Below are 19,817 nucleotides of genomic sequence, written 5' to 3'. Positions count from 1 at the left end.
TCACAGGTGTAGTATAATCATTATGCTTCAACCTATTATTCTATTCTACCTTCTAGAATGAAAAGAACTTAAATATGATTTATTCAAAGGAAAATTTTTGAAAATTTTGTGCAGTGTACTTCCTTCAATGATGAATTCTCTTAAATTAAAAGTGTCAATAAGGAATTTACTTGTTTATGTACCTTTCCATTCAGATGAGAATGCGTTATCTTATACCTTGATAGTTATATCAGAATGTCCTTAACTTAAAGCTTAAGCCTATATGCAATGTATAGATTTTTGTTATTAAAAATTATTAATTAATTGATTCCACCCACGAAAAGTGAAAGAAACATTTGTTTTTACAAAAAATAATAATAATAATAATAAAATAAAATAAAACCTGACTCTTTCAATAAGGAAGTACATTCATGCTTATTGAGATACAATGCTCACTAATCATATTTAAGTGTTACAATAGCTAAAAGTATTATAGTTCTTATATGCAATTTCTAAACCAATGTATTGCGTTCAAGCTAAAAAACTTGTAAAACATTAAGAAGTTGAAGAGAAAGAGAATTACGGTTGATGCTCAATTCTTTATAGTTAAGGTTGGAATCCGTCCATTTCGAATAAAAAGAAAAACTTGATAATTGAAAATGTTTGTTTGGTCAGCTATCATTAATATGAAAATACAAGAAATTATTTTTTATCACATGTACAAATAGAAATTAGAATCATACTTAAAATTATAAGACATAACTGTTACTAAAACATGAATAAATATTTAACAAACCAACATGTATATAATTATTGAAAAAAGTCACATACTTAATTTTGTTCAGATTAATTGCAATTTATTTGATCTTTTAGGTATGATTTACATGTTTTTATTTAAATGGGTTTAAGCATTAAATTAAATTAAATTTGTCCAAACTTATTCTAAATTAGTTGTTTTTAATTTAATTTAATTTTTATTATCATTTATAATTAATTTAATTAATTAAAAAATTGCTAATATATATATAATTAATTAATTAATCAAATTATAAAAATATAATATAAAAATTAATTACAAAAAAAAAGAAGAATTAAATTACACAAAAAAGAGATTAAATTAAAAAAAAGAAGAAAAAAATAGTAAACAAAATGGCCGGCAGCCACTGCCACAACAAGTCAAATGCCCATGCCTCTGCACAGTGCACCAGCCACTGCCCCTGCGCACCAGGCCAGCACCGCACACTCCCCAATCCCTATTCCACCACTACCCCGCACTCTATTACTCTGCGATTCCGTACATTTTGGATTGGTTACAAATGGCCAAATTAAAAACCAAAGGAGCCCTGAACAAAGTCACCGTGAGAAACAAATATTTCATCCCTCTTATAGTAGATTTGTTTGATCAATTAAGCCGGGCCAAGTACTTTTCCAAATTGGACTTGAAATCTGGCTACCATCAGGTCAAAATCACTGAAGGAGATGAGCCAAAGACCACTTGTGTAACACGGTATGGTGCATTTGAATTTCTTGTTATGCCCTTTGGACAAACCAATGCTCCTGCCATATTTTGTACATTAATGAATCAGGTGTTCCATGGCTATCTAGACAAATTTATAGTCATATATTCAGACGACATAGTGGTATATAGCTCCACTCTAGAAGAACATCAAGAACACTTGCGCCAGGTGCTTCGAAGATTACAAGACCACCAGTTATATGTGAAAAGAGAGAAATGTACATTTGCTCAGACCCAAATCCACTTTTTCGATCACATTATCGAACGTGGCCACATTCGAATGGACATAGAAAGGTTAGGGCCATCAAGGAGTGGACAACACTGAAGAATGTTAGTTAACTTCGCTCATTTTTGGGACTAGCCAACTATTATAGAAGGTTTGTAGAAGGGTACTCTCGCAAGACCACGGCCCTCACGAAATTATTGAAAAAAGAGCATAAATGGTGTTGGACAAGTAAGTGCCAAGAGGCCTTTTAAGGATTGAAGGATGCTATTATGAAGGATCCTATTTTAGCTCTCCCTGATATTGAAAAGCCTTTCGAAGTTCAGACGGATGCATCTGATTTTGCCATTGGGGGAGTGCTTTTACAACAACATCATCCAATAGCATTTGAAAGTAGGAAGCTAAGCGAAGCTGAGAGGAAATATACGGCCTAGAAAAAAGAGCTATTAGCGGTAGTTCACTGTTTGAGGGCTTGGCGACATTATTTGTTGGGATCACACTTTGTCGTGAAGACAGACAATGCGACCGTTAGCCATTTCCTCACCCAACCAAGGCTTACAATGAAACAAGCTAGATGGCAAGAATATTTAGCGGAGTTCGACTTTTGTTTTGAGCACACCGCTGGAAAGACCAATCAAGTGGCTGATGCATTGAGCAAACGAACAGAATTAACAGCCTTTAGAAGAGTTACCCCAATGGTGGCTAGCAGAGTCACGACAGATATTTGCAAGTTAATTAAAGATCATTTAGGGAAGGACCCGCAGGACAGTGCCATCCTAAAGCTAGTTGAAGAAGGGAAGTCCAAGTACTTCTGGCAAGAAAATGAGATCTTGTGGACCAAGGGGCCCCGATTATTTTTGCTAAGAGTAAGAGGTCTGAGACAGATGTTGATAAGGAAATGTCATGACACACCATGGGCCGGACATCCGGGCTGGCAACACACTTTGGTTTTATTGAAATAGGGATACTATTGGCCTCACATACGATAAGACGTGATGGACTATACAAAGACTTATCTCATTTGCCAACAAGACAAAGTTGAAAAGAAAAAACCTGTAGGCATACTTGAACCATTACCGGTGCCCGCTAGACTATGGGAAAGCATATCTCTTGATTTCATTTTGAGCTTACCCAAGGTTGGTGATCTTAAAGCTATTTTGGTGGTGATTGACTATTTCTCTAAGTACGCCACATTCATTCACACTCACAAGTATTGTACTACGAAAGACACAGCTCGACTATTGTTTAAACATATGGTCAAATACTGGGGCATCCCTCAAAACATTGTAAGCGATAGAGATCCGAGATTCACGGGGTCCTTCTAGAGAGAACTTTTCAAGATATTAGGATCCCAACTTAACATCTCCTCAAGCTACCACCCTCAAATCGACAGTCAAATGAAATAGTTCAATGGATTACTAGAGGAATACTTAAGGCACTTTGTTCAAGCTAATCAAAAGAACTGGCCTTCGTTATTGGACGTTGCTCAGCTTTGCTTTAATTCCAACAAAAGCTCTTCCACTAACAAGAGCCCATTTGAGGTGGTCACCGGACAATTACCAAGGCTACCCCATACTTTCTTGGAGCAATATGAAGGGAAAAATCTGAGAGCCTTCAACCTCGACAAGGAGTGGAAACAAAACACTGAGATTGCACAAGCCTATTTGGAGAAAGCATCGAAACGAATGAAAAAATGGGCAGACAAAGGTCGCAGGGCATAACAATTTCAAGTTGGTGATTTGGTTCTTGTTCGACTAGTCCTTGAACAAACCAGGTTCTTGAGAAAGAGAGATCGTAGACTAGTGCATAAATATGAGGGTCCAGTGAAGATCCTTTCCAAGGTGGGGAATGTTTCTTACAAAATCGACCCACCAAAATGGATGAAGGTGCACCCAGTATTTCATGTGAGCAACCTGAAACCTTTCCATGTAGATCTTACAGATGCTAGCTGAAAGGAGCCAACCAGAACTACCATCACCATGAAGCCACCCTCAGAGCGTCGAGTCGAAGAGATTTTAGTCGACAAGGAAACCAAGGTATCTCAAAGACTAGTTCGTGAATACTTAGTGAAGTGGGAGGGATTAGGACTAAAAGAAACCAGCTGGGAAAGGGAATACGACCTCCAAAGATTCAAGAGAAAGATTAAAGAATTTCAAGCCAGCAAGTCGACGAGGACGTTGATAGAATAGGTGGGGGAGGATGTCATGAGCCAACCTTGTATAGGGCCATGACCGGGGCTTAGGTTGTCATGAGCCACCCATGTATAGGTCCATGACTGGGTAGATCTCTTGTGCTAGGAAAAATGTCTCCATTTCAAACATTGTAATGGTTAGTGGTAGCATAGCTCTAAAATCTCTAAGGCTCTTTAGAGGGGGTGAACGAGCAGCGTACTGTTGGACTGTCTCACCGATCATGATACGGGCCTAGGCCATCCGCCAAGGGCTGCCCCCCTGGCCCTGACGATGGTGGGAAGTCTCGATGTAATATCCTCGATTTTAATAAAATTCATCTCCGATTCGAATGTCCCGATTGTTGCCTTGATGTGTTTTTCTTTTTGTCGATGTGAATGTGCCTTTTGTGTATGCTTGAGATTGATCTCGATATGAATGTGTCTTATTGCGTATGCTAGGGACTAACTGTGACTTATGGTTATTTGTTCCGAACTATTGAGGGCTGACTTGAGTGGGAGCGTCCATTCAAGTGCCCTTGTTGAGAAAAAGCCTAGTCCATGACATTCAAAGTGACTTTCCCAAATTAAGGCGCTCTTCAATTCTTTACTTTGGTAGCTGTCATTTCCCCTAACAGTTGACAACCAATTAGTTACTCTATAAAATAAGTACTAATTTGGTTTCATATATACTTTTAGCTGCATTTGGTATAAATGACCAATGACCACCCAACTATCTCTTTGGTCCAAGCATTTGCCTCCTATATTTTGGTGCTTCAGGTCAGGCATCATTTCTCCCCCTCGTTTTCTTAATTTCAACCTTAATGTGTAGACAAATTAAAGAAAACATCCAAAAAAGAATAAGGTCGCATTTGGGAACTGGAATTTGAGAGAGGATTTGGATTTCAATTTTAGTGCAAAGTGTTTGGTAAAAAACATGCAAACATGACTTCAATGATAATTTCCAAATTAATGGATTTGTTGGATACTTATTAAGGGGTGAATCTGACTACATACATGAATTTGTGAATTTAGCCCACTGTCAAATATACATCCGTATATTAATCTTAACTAATTTATACATAATGTGCTCGTTTCATCCTCACAATTTATATAACAATCCAAGTCCATATCCATTCTCCCAAATTCATGTTCCCAACCAAGCATTGCAAAAAAAAAAAACAACAACAACAAACTACAAAGATTTTCCAACTATTCCACCTGTCAGCCTGATGATTTGTTTCTGGGGGGTATTTACATTCTAGAATGGAAACTGATTCATTCCTCCAATCAGAAAAATGATTTATAATGGTGCTGGCCGTTACAGATAATCTTGATATGATTCACATCACATAAGCTTCATCACTAAGAAATAATCTATTTAATTCTATGCCATAAGCCATCTCTATCCTTTGCATGCTTCATTTCATTGCAAATTGTGTTTATTTGTTTTCATTAAATTACACAGAATTTCATTGCAAATAGTGTTTATTGGTTTTGATTAAATTATACAGAAATTTGCTGCAGAGGTTATGAATAACCTATCATGTTACATAACATGCATACATACATGCAAACATGAATACATATTATTTTTGATGCATCTCTGATGCCTATGCACTTAGACAACATGCTGGTGCTCGTGAACTTGTGATGCAGATCATTATATGAATAAATTTCAATCACTTGTTTTACTTCTAAATCTGTTTTCAAGTGGTTGAAAACTATAAAGCTTTTGCATTCTCAGACCATGCGAGAGTTGGGAGGGCATTGGCCTTATATGAGGTTGGAGACAGAGAAGAAGCTATTGCAGAGTTGGAGGATGTTTCAATATCTTTAAAGGCATATCTAGGTCCTATCAAACAGTTTGAATCCGCAGGATATTGACGATTAGGAAGTTTTTAGGTTCCCTGTTTTCTCATTTTATATGTTTGGCTTTTTCTAAAGAATTACATGTAACTCTTGCTTCCTGTAGCCTTAAATGTGGACAAACATGCACCACTGCTAGCAGAAAATCAATTCGCTATTGCAACTCTACTTGATCCTCACTTTACTGATCTCTCATACTTGATAGAAACGAAGCATTGGCCTTCAAGTTTGGTTAGTTCCTTGCAACATTTCATCACACTTTCCTAGAGATTTGTGTTGTATTATTACAGCATAATCCATTTGACAAATTGTTATCAAGAATAGCATTTTCTGCTTCAATTTATACTAAAGATATATTTGTAACATTTCACTACCTTATGATTTTGGTGAAAATTATATATGTATATACACATTCAGCTGATACTTTCCCCATCCATTCTCTTTCCACCTTTTTTTTTTTTTTGGCGAATCTTTTCTTCTGCATAGGGTGTGGGAAGAAACATGCAAATTATTGTCCCCATGTTTATCAGGTTAAGACAGGAGATATAGAAACTCTGCAATTTTCTTCTTCCATGTAGCTTCTAAATTATATCGTTAGCCTAAATACAAGATTAGAAGATTTTGAACTCAAGTATCTGGTTCTAGCAGAAAAAGACAGTCAAGGGCACGGGGGATGCCACCTCCCATTTTCTTCCTTTCGAATTATCCATAGTTCATATGCTCCTTAAACACTTTCCTGTTTTCCACTTGAATCATTGAAGGTAAGAACCAAATTTACTAGTGAAAATTGTGGTGATCAGAATGTAGACGCAACTTTTGGTTGATGCCAAGCAAAATGCATGGCTTTGTGTGGTCTATGCTCCGTTACAACGGAAGTTTGATTAGTATCATGAAATTGCATTGCCCCACTCCATGTACTTTTCTTTAAACAAATTTCTCTCAACTTTTCTTGTGGAAGACATTTTCTAGGTGCTCTATAAGTAGGGTATCTTCGGTTCTTCTGCATAATAAGCAGCGGTGCCGTTACCAATGCTTGAAATTGCAGGCACCTAACTTTTGACCCTTGTCCTAAAGTAGATTTATTCGGTCGTTTAACACAGGTAGGGGGGTGCAAATTTTTTAATCATTCACCTTGTATTGGGCAAAAAGGAAAGATCTTAGTCTCTTGCTTGATTCACTTCCTAGCCGAAAAGGTGGACCATATTGGATTGTCAATAGGTGAAGTTATTGATTACGTTCACGCCTCAATTGTTGAAGCAAAACAACCTTATTGCTTTATGACTCTTGGGCTTCTTTGTGCGTCCTTTCGGGCTTTTCCCAAAGGGACACTTCTCCTTTTATTTACTTGGTTTCTTTTCGGAGAGCCGGACCCAGAAAATATGCTTCCAAACTGTATTCAAATAGAAACAATTTGCAGACAACTCAGCCTGGCATGTTGTATATCCGTTTCAATGAAAGCTTAGAGAAAAAAGAACGAATACAGCAAAACGTAAATGTCCCATCAACTTGCATATTGCATATCAGAAATTGCATCTATTAGATGGAGTTGCTGTTGTCTCTGTAGATTTATTCAAAAAAATGATGGCCGTGATATGCAAGTGGAAACTTCCTTCTACCAAGATTCTTGGTGGGTCAGGTCAAGCCAACCAAACAGTGCCTCACCGTTTGGATCATGACTCTGCTTCGTGACAAAAAGAAAAAAAAATTGACTAAATCTTTGAATATGTAACTTGGAGCTGTGGAATTGTAGTAGCAAAATAACACTGATTGAGAAGATATATACAAGAGGGTAATTGGATCAAGAAAAGATATTGAAAATTGAAAATTTTACGCCAATCTTAACAAAAAATTAAGTGTATTTGATCATTCAGTTTTATGATAGATACATGCATTATCTCTTACTCAAAGATAAATTCAAATTTCATTTTTCAAAATCAATAAAGAATTAAGCTTAAACAGTAAAAGTGATTCAACCTAATTATTTTCAATTAAAATTTATAAATACTAGTTGGATACCTATTCATATTATTTAATTAAAAAATGTATCTATTTATCAGTTTTAATTAAAAAATTAACTTTTTATTTTATCATCTCTATTCATAAGTTTTTTTATAAATATTTATCTAATTAAAAAAGACAAAAAGTAAAAAAAATTAAATGGAAATAACACATGAATATTTGAATTGTTTTATTTTCTTGTAAATTTTATCTAATTAAAAGTAAAAATAAAAATAAATTGAAAAAAATAAAAATAAAAATAAAAAAAGCTTACAAAAGATGTCGTATGGGCACTGTTGTATCCATTTTTTTTCAATCTATTATTATTATTGTTATTATTATTTTAATATTTTTTTTCTTTTTCTTCATTTTTCTTTCTTCTTCATTTTCTTTTCTTTTCTGGTTTAGTTTGACAAACGTATAAGTGCATTAAATGTACTTTCTCCAAAATCCAAAATCACAGCCACTGCCATTTCTCGGCAATTGTCTAACACCTTGCCTAACTTGGTAGCATGAATCTCGACCATAAAAAATCTACCATGCTGGTTGAAAATATGAGATTTGAATATTAGAAAGCTCTATAAATAGAGCTCGTTCCTTGAAAAAAAAAAAAAGAGAAACCATCGATTTAAAAAAAAAAAAAAACCTGAAGCCCTAAAAAAAAAAAACCAAAACAAAAAAGTTCTGCCATATTAAAAAAAAAATTGTCAAATAGAAACCCAAGATCAAGCAAGCCAAACACATATAAACACAGAAACAACAGCCCTTGGAAACAGGGACCAACAACGCCAAAAACAAAAAAAAAATTTTTTGACTGAAACTTTAGGCCTCGATCTACATAGTTCGATGTTGTTTCTCGTAAAACAGAGGCTAGATATGCGTTTGGGGAGTTGAAGGAAACATTTTAGGTGATTTTGACCTTTTTCGATTACCAGCGACGATGACTGACGATCGATAGTGACGGCGATGGTGATGACAATGGCAACTGGTTGGCCCTTTGTGTTTCACCTAGAAAAAGAGAAAGAGAGAGTTTTTTTTTTTTTTTCTAGGAGAGGGAAGAAATGATCGAAAAAAAATTTTGGGCATTTTATAGAAACTGCAAGAGCCAAAATGACACAATTTCAATAAAAACCAAAACGAGGTCATTTTAGCCCCAAATATTTGCGCGTCAACCTGTGACCCAACCTGAGGTCCACGCACCCGACCCGCAACCCACTTCTTCATTTAACGTTTGATCGGTCTAGCTAAACCAGCCCAAACCGAACCAGACTAACGCTGAACTGTCGAACCGATCGAACCCGCGTTGATTGAATCGTTGACCGGCCTGGTTCAGGTAAATTTTTTTTAAAATTTTTTTGGAATTTTTTTATATATTATTTTTGTTATTTTAAATTTTATTGTTAATATTCATACATATTAAAATGTTTATATTTGTTAGAATAAATTTTTGTTAAAATAAATAAAAATAAATGATGAAATATATAATAAAATTTTTTTAATAATTTCGTTAAAATTTGGAATAAACCTTATAAAATAATTGGTAAAAAAATTATAATTAAATAAAAATAATAAAAATGTAAGAAAAATTTTTTTTTATTTGACAATGAGATTTAAAAGTACTCAAAGTAATGATACTTACGAAATCTCTAAGTGAGAAGATTTTTTTAAAATACTACCAGTGTATTAGAGTATTTATAAAAAATTTTGAACATAATAAAAATTTTCTTTTTACTAATAAATTAATAATAATAATAATAAAATAAATGTAAAAAAAAAAGAAATTTTATCCAATGATGGGATTCTAAAAGTATTCCAAATAGTGATACTTTATGAAATCCCTATGTGAGAAGATTTTTTTTAAATATTACCAATATACTGAAATATTTATAGAAAAACTTCAATATAATAAAATTTTATTTTTTCTTCAAAAATTTAAATAAAAAAATAAAAAAAACAATCAATAAATTTTTTAAAAAAGAGAATAAAATACATGCATCAACATATCAGCATTTTGCATTGCATGCTTAATAAAGTTTTTGTGAAAAGTAAATTCGAGCCTCTGAAGACAAGATTCTAAGGTATTCCGAGAAACGATGCCTAAGAAATTTCTAAGTGAGAAGGAGTTCTTCTAATGTTACAAATGTATTAGAACATTTTAAGAATTATTTCAATAAAAGGGTTCTAATTTATTTTTCTCAAATAAAATTTGAACAACAAATATGGAACAATAATAAAAGAACAAACCAAAATTTCAATAAACAAAGGAAACCAAGGAAATTATTTTTCAAACACTGAAAATAAGACTATTTTTATTAAAATCAATAGATAACACATAATTAATTGGTACCGTTTTAAATGGGTGTTGTGAAGGTGCTAATCCTTTCCTACACGTAATCGACTCCTGAACCCAGACTATTATGCAGACCCTAAAATTATCATTTTAATAAATTTAATTAATTTTAAGATTTCATTAAAATGATATGTTTTAATAGGTGGCCAATTGTACATAGCTAAAAAAGATTTATAGCGACTCCGTTATTTTTTATTTCATTTCCAAATTAATTGGGCGAACACAAAATCGTTACGATAGCTTGGCAACTCCACTGTGGAAGCCATTTGTTTTCGAGAGTTAAGCCTAAATTAACTACGTGTTATCCTCAAATTTTGATTTAAATAGCCTTAATCGGTGTTTAATTTTTGATTTCCTAGATTTTTATTCAAGCAACCAAAAAACAAAAAACAAAAAACAAAAACAAAAAATCAAAAACAAAACACAAAAGAAAAGTGCACACACGTTTCTTTTACTATGCCCCTTTATGCCTTTTTTTTGTATGTGTTATTCTCAATAAATTAGGAAACTTATGCACACACAATGACACATTGCACTTCATGTATGAGCTCTATACCCGAGCCCTTTCCCCTATAGAAGAAAGTAAAGTACATTTGCCCTCGTAAGGTGATAACCTTCGCAATGACAAGCGAAATACTTTCACTCAAATTGAACCCTTTTTCATTTGTAACCTGTAATAGGTGAGGATCGGGGTGTCTTACTTGCCCAACATGGACGACAGTGAGGAACAATTTGGGGACCTTTAGACATATGTCAATCCGAACCAAGCATATAATAAGCCTAGGAAACTAACCTTAGGTAGAGCCTCGCCCACTTTTTTGTAGAAAATACCTAAGCCCAAAACATGTAAGAATAAATGTTGTGTGTAATAGAAAACACAAACAAAAAATGAAAACAAAACAAAACAAAAAAATCTAAAAAAATATATATATTTTTTTAATTTCAAATCACATTCCCACTAACTCAAATTTGTTTTCTTTTCCTTTTCCTTTTGTTTTCTTTTACATTAATCTTATCATATAGTTCTACATTGAGATATTTGCTCTAGGACATCATTCTCCTAAAAAATTTTCATGGATTTTGTAGAACTATAGATTTGCTCATCTTCAGTTAATGTCCCATGTGAGCTATATAATGAAGTATATATTTGGTCAAAAGAAGCCAAGCAAAAGAGTGGAGATTGCTTGCTTATTGGTTATATGTCTAAGTTACCCGAGAAAGTCCATTTGGATCTCACACAAAATGATTTAGAAGATTTAGCCACCATTTGGGGTCAGTTAAATGAAAGAAAAAAAAGAAAGCTTTTGTAAAAAGTATGGGCAGATTGCATCCTTCATTTCAATAGTGATTGATGAACAACTGGTTAGGGCAGCTATATAGTTTTGGGATCTATCCTATAGATGCTTTATTTTTTAATCAGAAGGATTTGGTGTGAACTATTAAGGAGTATTCGATTTTGCTTGGGATAGAACTACAGTATCCAGATAAAGTGTTTACCTGAAAGTCAAAATTAGGTTATCGTAAAAAGTTAGCCAAGCTTATGGGGGTAAAAGTAGAAACCATAGATTCTTTTGCAAAACCTAAAGGTGAACATCTCGGTATCCATTGGGATTTTCTCTGATATTTTATTCAAGAGCATTTAAATGATGATTAAGGCATGGTTGTGTTTACTCTATCATTATATGGTATGATAATCTTCTTGAAGACTTTGGGTTATATTGAGATAACTGTGATAGATATTTTTGAACAAATTGAAACCCAAATAATTAATCCTGCACTAGCAGTCTTAATAGAAACCATATGGTCATTGAATTTCTATCAACAAAATGAAAAAAGATGATTTATAAGATGTACACTATTATTATATGTGTGGGTCAAAAGTCAGTTCAAGTGTGGAAAAAGTGCATTCTCAAAATCGTATCTTCAATACAAAGCACTAATCGAAGAGTTCTGCAAAAGTTAATGGCCGACATTGAAGACCAAGAAAGAGTAGGTTTTATTCTTGTGAAAGCTTACTAGGGATGAAATTAAATGGATGATGCCTTTAACACCTCATGTGCCCTTATTGTATGGGGGAGAAAATGAGCCATGGATACCGTTGTTAGGGGTATGGAGTGTTGTGAGTTACGCTCTGTTGATAGTGCTTAAGCAATTTAGTGCAAAGCAGTTTGTTCCTGCCATTCATGGCCTGGTCCAAGTAGAATTCACTTACAGGGAATCGAATCCACCAAAAACCTCAGAGCAGTTAATCCAAGCATGAAAGAAAATGCAAAGAATGAGTTTGGACCTTTCATCGACAAAGTCACTTTTGATTATCAAATTTGGAAAGCAAAGTGGTCTAGAGATATATTACTCTCTCTTAATGATAGCTTATACCAATCGGCTAATCTTTCGATAGAAGTGCAATTATCAGAAATTGAGCTTGTCAAGAAAGAATTAGAAGCTAAAAAAAAAGAAATAAGAAGAAAAAATTTGAGACTTCGTGAGAAGGTGGGACAATTGAAATATGAAGAAAAAATACAATATAGTAAATTAGAAAAGATTATAAAAGAATAAGATGTGGCCAACAATAATTTGAAAGATTTGCACCAAGAAAATAAGAGATTACAAGTTCAATTCAAAACCGAAAAAGTCACCAAGTCTTACCTTAGTCAACAACATGAGATGGATGAGCTTTAAGAAGAAATAAACCAATGAAAGGGCAAAGCTCAAGAAAAGCAAGAAGCGACCACCAGAATTTCTCAAGAATGTTAGAAATGGAAGGGGTTATACTCTACAGCTTCAGTAAGATTGGCAGAATGCCAAAATGGAAAGAAAAGGTTGAAAGTCATGTTCACAAAAGAGAGAAGAAAGCACTTCGAAGTACTAAACGAAAAAGAATCACTTCACTACGTGATCCAAGGGTTGGAGCTGCAATTGTAAGACTATAAGCACCATATTTTAGCAATAATAAATGAATGGCATAGAAGAGAAAAAGATTAGATCTTCACATGTGATTTAGAAAGAGATGCCCATATGAGATGAAAAGTTAAAAGCTTAGGGAGGCAACAGTACATAGAGCATATAACCAGTCAAATTTGTAAGGAAGTGAAAAAAGCATGAAAGATGGTTGAAAAGGTAGAATCGTTAAAAAAGAGGTCAATCCCATAGGAGAATATGGACAGCGCCTAGTAAACTTTCTAGTTGAGGCAAAAGACCATTATGAACAAGTCAAACGCTTTTATGGATATAATTCTAGGATGATAAATCCCATATAATAAAAGTTGTATGGAATCAATGAAAATTTGTAGTGTTGAAATTTATCCAAGAGCAAATATTTCTCACGTGTATTCATGTATCATCTGCACCATTTTTGTTTTCTTTCAAAAAAATAAAAAATATAAAAGTAAAATTTTTGAAACATGGCATTTTGATTTTTAAAAAAAATTATGGTAATAAAAGTTCAAGTGTAGCTCGCCTACTAAAATTTGGACTCAACCTACTCGTCATTCATACAATACTAGGGCTTAAACAGGAATTATGGAGTAAGAACAGGCTAATCGATTTGAGATAATCGAGAAAGCTCAAAAAGAACTAAGAATGGATCTTAGTATAATAATGGATATGCTCAAGAAACTTAACAAGGGAAAAGCAGTGGAAGAAAATTTTAGCTTTTAAGAGCAATCACCAAATATGGTAGATCTTGTTTACCCTCCAGGGTTTGAGCCACGATCGACCCAAACTTCTCAAGGAATTAGAGTACAACTTTTTACTCCCAGTGGATATTCCAATCTTTATCCGGGAATGACATCCACACCTGCTCTAGGATAATTTCAAAATTTTGTTAATCCCATTATGATGGAAAAACCACTTGAGCCAATCTTGGTTCTTGATTTGGATAATCCCACAAAGAGAGAAAAGCTAAGGATAAAGACACTCGAGAAAGTAGAAGATACTAGTGCCCAACAGAAGATGAAAGTATTAAAAGAAAAACTTAGGGCCGTAGAGGGAATAAATTTTTATGGCTCCATAGATGCAGTCGAGCTTTGTCTGGTCCTAGGCGTGATCATTCCACCTAAATTCAAGGTCTCTGAATTTGAAAAATATGATGGCACAAAATGTCCAATGACCCATATCACTATGTATTGTAGTAAGATGGTGGCACATGCTCGTGATAAGAAGCTATTGATGCATGTATTTCATGGTAGCCTTATAGGATCTATAGTTAGATGGTACGTTCAATTAGATAAAACTCATACTTATTCTTAGCAAAAGCTCATAAGGGCATTCCTTACATAATACTGATATGTCATGGATCTAATTCTAGACTGTCTATCTTTACAGAGTATGAAAAAGGAGGTAACAAAAAGTTTTAAAGAGTATGCACACAGATAGAGATATATAGTCATGTAAACACTGAAAAAAATAATTCTCTTATTTGTAAATACCCTAAAAGCACCTTACTATGAAAGGCTGATAGGCAATGCAACCAAAAAATTTATAGATATAGTGATATCAGGTGAGATTATTAAAAATGCTATAAATAATGACAAGCTTGATGCAGGAGAAATAAGTAGCGTAAAGAGAGGTGTAGCATCAAAAAAGAAATAAAATGAAACCTATGTGGGGTAATAGTTCAGAGGTTTCACTCTATACCCCACTTCAGTGTATCAAACCCATTACCCTCTCATAAACAATGTTACCTCTATCCCTCATTCATATTAGTCATATCAGCCACTATAACAACTAGCTTATCCACCTTAGTTTCAGCCATCCTTTCGATCACCCACCTATTCTCACAACCGTCCTGTTGCACCTACAAGACTAGAATGGAGACCTAGTTAAATAATGGTCTGAAAGCCCAAGAAATACCTAAGAAAAACTCACTTTTGACCCTATTCCTATGACATACACAGATTTGTATCCTCGACTTGTTGAGAAACATTTACTTGTTCCTATCATTGTTGAACCTTTAAAACCTTTATTTCTCAAATGGTATGATCTCAACACGCATTGTGATTATCATTATGGAAACCCATGTCACTCTACTAAGAATTGTACTGCTTTGAAATGTAAATACAATGGTTAATCAATGAAAGGGTGTTAAACTTTGAGACCAGCTAACAAGGAACTCTAAATATTAATGAAAATCCTCTATCAAACCATACCAAGCCATCAATAAATGCTTGGATTGATGGGCAAGCAAGCTATATAAAGATAGGGATAGATGAAGTAAAGACTCCAATGGCTAAGGTGTTTGAAGCCTTAGTCAAGGCTAATATGTTAGAGTCAATAGAACCTCAGAATTGCTCCAAAGAAGTTAATTCCATCGAGAAATGTGATTATCACAAATGTGCTTGAAGACATTCTATCGAGAGTTGTGACCAATTTCATCAAAAGGTGCAAAAGTTAATGGATACGGGTCATATTGAGTTTTACAAAAAAGAAAAATAGATTTGATGAAAGCTAAAGTGTCTACCATTGATTCAAAGAATAAGTTTATATGTAAACCCATAACTATTTATTATAATGAGAAGCTAACACTGAGGCTAGAAAAATCTATCTTCTGACTAATAGTGACAATTAAAGTTTCTGGCCTTTTTTCATATCAAAATAACAAAGTAGTACTATGAAAGTGTGATTGTAATGTTGTGATCAATCCAGTTACTGCAAATATAATGGGTGTAGGAAGTATGACCCGAAGTGAGAGATGTTACACTCTAAAAGCTTTAGAGAAAGCAAAGAAAGAGAAAGCAAATGTGGAAGAAGAAAAGAAAAGTCAAAGTAATCCTATTGCAGCCTCAGAAAAGGAATGTAAGAAATCAATCTCTGAGAGTGAAGCTTGTGAATTTTTAAAGTTAATAAAACATAGTGAGTATAGCATGGTAGAACAATTAAACAAAATGCCAGCTAAAATTTTGCTATTGTCATTATTACTTAGCTCAGAGTCACATCGTAATGCTTAGCTAAAAGTGCTAAATCAAGCATATGTGTTTCACAATGTCTCTGTTGAATACATGAAACAACTTGTTGGCAATCTGACAATTGCAAACTATATTTTTTTTAATGATAAAGAGATTTCTCTTGAAGGTCAAAGAAGTACCTAGACTCTTTATATTATTATAAAGTGCAAGAGTCATATAATGGCTAAGATTTTGATCGATAATGGCTCATTCATCAATGTTATGCCTATAACTACTCTAACAAAACTCTCTATTGATGGATCTTATATGAAGCCTGGTTATATGATAGTTTGACCCTTTGATAGAACCTAAAAAGAGGTATTGAGAGACATAGAAATGCTATTGCAGATTGGCTCATGCACTTTTAATGTGAAATTTTAAGTTATAGATATCTCTCCCTCATACAGTTGCTTGTTGGATAAGCCGTGAATTCATATGACGGGTGCTGTTCCATCCTCATTACATTAAAAAGTTAAATTCATTATTGATGAAAAATTAACATATGTAGTATGAGAAAAAGATTTACTGGTCACTAAATCGATAAATACTCCTTATGTAGAAGCAACGAATAAAGCCTTGAAGCGTTCATATAGATTTTTTGAGATTGCTAACACAACATATATGACTGAAAGATCTAAATTATATTTGTCACACCTGTCTATGACTATTAAAATGGTCATTAAGTAGCTCACTGAATGGGATGACAACCTGAAATTAGACTAAAGAAGAACCTGCAATGAATCATATAGCCACTAGTAGTATATGATAAGAAAGATAGATTCGGCTTAGGATATAAGCCAACAAGAGGGGACATAATGAAAATAATGAATAAGAAAAAAGATAAGAGAATGGCTAATCTTGGGGGATGTGAGCCAAAGTCAAAGCCTATGGTTATTCCATACCTTTATGATTCTTTTCGTTCAGGAGGATATATTTACCCAGATTTGCCTGGAGTTATAAGTGCAAAATTCATGGAAAAGTTTTCAGAGCTAGCCATTCAAGTGGTAGATGATGAAGAAAAGAAGGGTCGAGATAAAAAGCTATTCATGCACCATTGTCTTTCAGATTTCAAGCTAGATAATTGAAAAGTCATAGAGCTGCCTGTTGTCTTTAAAACTTCTAAAAAGTAATGTATTATAGAACTTTAAAGCCCTAATTGCTTTCTATGAGCATTAGGTGATCTTTTGTGTGTCTTTATATTTGTCGTTTTAATAAAAGACTCAAAAGATGTATCCTTATTTCTTTTATTCATTTGAATCATTCCATTTTTCATTCTACCTAATGATTTTTTTTTGCCATTTCATCTTTGAGTGCCAATATTCTCTTCATCTTACTCTTTGCAAGGTCCCAAATAATGAACATAAAGATAATTATGGCAATAATCTCGGATTTGAGTTTGAAAACTTAATTCATGTTGACGAACTTGATAATGAGAAAGATTCAAATAATTACACATTGCCTCTTGATTTGTTAAAATTAATAGAATATGAAGATAAGCTAATTGAACCTCATCAAACAATTACTGAATTAGTAAATTTAAGAGACGATAAAAATAGAAGAGAGGTTAAAATTGGTACATTTATTTTACTAGTTGAAAGGCAAAAGCTAGAAGAGTTGTTTCGAGAATATGTAGATGTGTTCGTGTGGTCTTACCAAGATATGCCAAGACTCAGCATTGATATTGTAGAGCACAAGTTGCCTTTGAAACCAGAATACAAGCCAGTATAGCAAAAACTATGGCACATAAAGCCAGAGATGTTGCTGAAAATTAAAGAAGAAGTGAAAAAGCAATTTGATGCTAAATTTTTAAAGATAGCAAAATATCCTAAATGGGTAGCCAACATAGTGCTAGTTCCCAAAAAAAATGGAAAAGTGAAAGTGTCTGTAGATTATTGAGACCTGAATAGTGCAAGTCCCAAGGATAACTTTTCTCTGTCCCATATCGATACTTTAGTGGATAATATTGCTAGGCACTCCATATTTTTCTTTATTAATGGCTTCTTGGGCTATAATTAGATCAAGATGGTTTAAATTGATATGGAAAAAACCACATTTGTGACAATGTGAGGGACATTCGATTACAAAGTCATGCCTTTTGGGTTGAAAAATGCTGGTGTTTCTTATCAAAGAGCAATGGTGACTCTCTTTTATAACATGATGCATAAAAGAGATAAAAATGTATGTGGATGATATGATTACAAAATCTCGTGAAGGAGAGAATCATGTAGTCAATCTCAAAAAGCTATTTGACAGGTTGAAAAGATTTTGACTGAAGTTGAATCCTACCAAATGTACATTCGGTGCTAAATTAGAAAAATTATTGGGCTTTGTGGTCAGTGAAAGAGGAATCGAAGTGGACCTGAATAAAATACAAGTCATCCAGAACTTATCCCCTCCTTGTACCCCAAAATTGATGACACAAAATTTGTTGCTTATTTCATATCTGTTTTGCTATTCTAATTTCTACAAAAGATGCAATTGGTTTTCTCTAATTTTCAACATGAAAGGTTTTTGTTCTTGGTCCTTGAGTTCTCTGCTGGAGGAAATCTAGCCTCTTACATTCGGTAACAAGAAAGAGTTTAGAACAATTAATAAGGAGATTCATGCAACAACTTGGTAGCTACTTTTTTTTATCTAGGTGATAGGCTAATAGCAAGGCTTCTTCATTTAAGATTATATTTTGAGTGGTGTCATTTGTTTCCTTAATGCAGGAGCTGGTTTGGAAGTTTTGCAGTCCCACAATATCATTTACAGAGACCTGAAACCAAAGGCATGAAAAGCAATATCTTGAACATGTTTACTCTAAATATCTTTAGTATCCTTTTTTTTAATTAAATAAAAATTATATATATTTTAAATTTTCAATTATGCTAAATAAAAAAACACAGTGAAATACATACATCATACTAGTTCATAATTAATTGAATATAATAGTTATTGAGACTTATCATTTAATAAAATAAAATTTCTAAAATTTAAGATGATAAGAAATAAAAATTTGAGATGGTAATTGATGCTGTAGCAAAAGTTATTTTATCTCCATCTATTTTTTTTCTTTCTAATGAAAGTAAATGTATGCATGAAAAATATAACAAAATAATTTTTATATTAACATTAACTTTTATAAAAAAATGTTATTTGAAAATTATAAATCAAATACACATTTGACCGATGAAAATTGTAGTAACCTGTACTTAAATTTTTTTTTTTTTTTAAAAAACGCAGCCAAGCAAATAATTTAAGGTCTCAACAATAATAGAATGGTAAAGAAAAATTAATGGTAAATTTAAAAATGATCAATCCAAATTTATTAGGAAATTACCATGGTAAATAAACCCAAAACATAATTCCATGTTAATAAAGAAAGAGATAGACAAAAATAACTAATATTTAATTTAATAAATGATCTATTAAGTAAACAATTTACTTAAATAAAAAGTTTAAGCTTAATGAAGATTAGATATATAAAAATTAATTATATTTTATTTAATAAAAAATTATCAATTAAGAAAAACTATTTTAATAAAAGCTTCCATGTTAATAAGAAAATAAATAAAAATAAATTAATATTTTAATTTGATAAGAAAATCATTAAGCAAAGATGACAAGATAGTTAATTTAATAAATTCTCGAAAGTACATGTTATATACTATTTGAAAATTTGATTTGTTGCATCATTATTCGTCAAATATATTCTTATTTACAATTAAAGTCATAAACCCACAACAAAGTGCGGACATGCATCCAATATACATAAAAGAGAAACCAAAAGT

Source organism: Durio zibethinus, chromosome 10 (assembly GCF_047325235.1).
Source record: "Durio zibethinus cultivar Kanyao isolate XHJ-2024 chromosome 10, ASM4732523v1, whole genome shotgun sequence".
NCBI lineage: Eukaryota > Viridiplantae > Streptophyta > Magnoliopsida > Malvales > Malvaceae > Durio > Durio zibethinus.
This window is presented reverse-complemented; position numbering follows the sequence as displayed.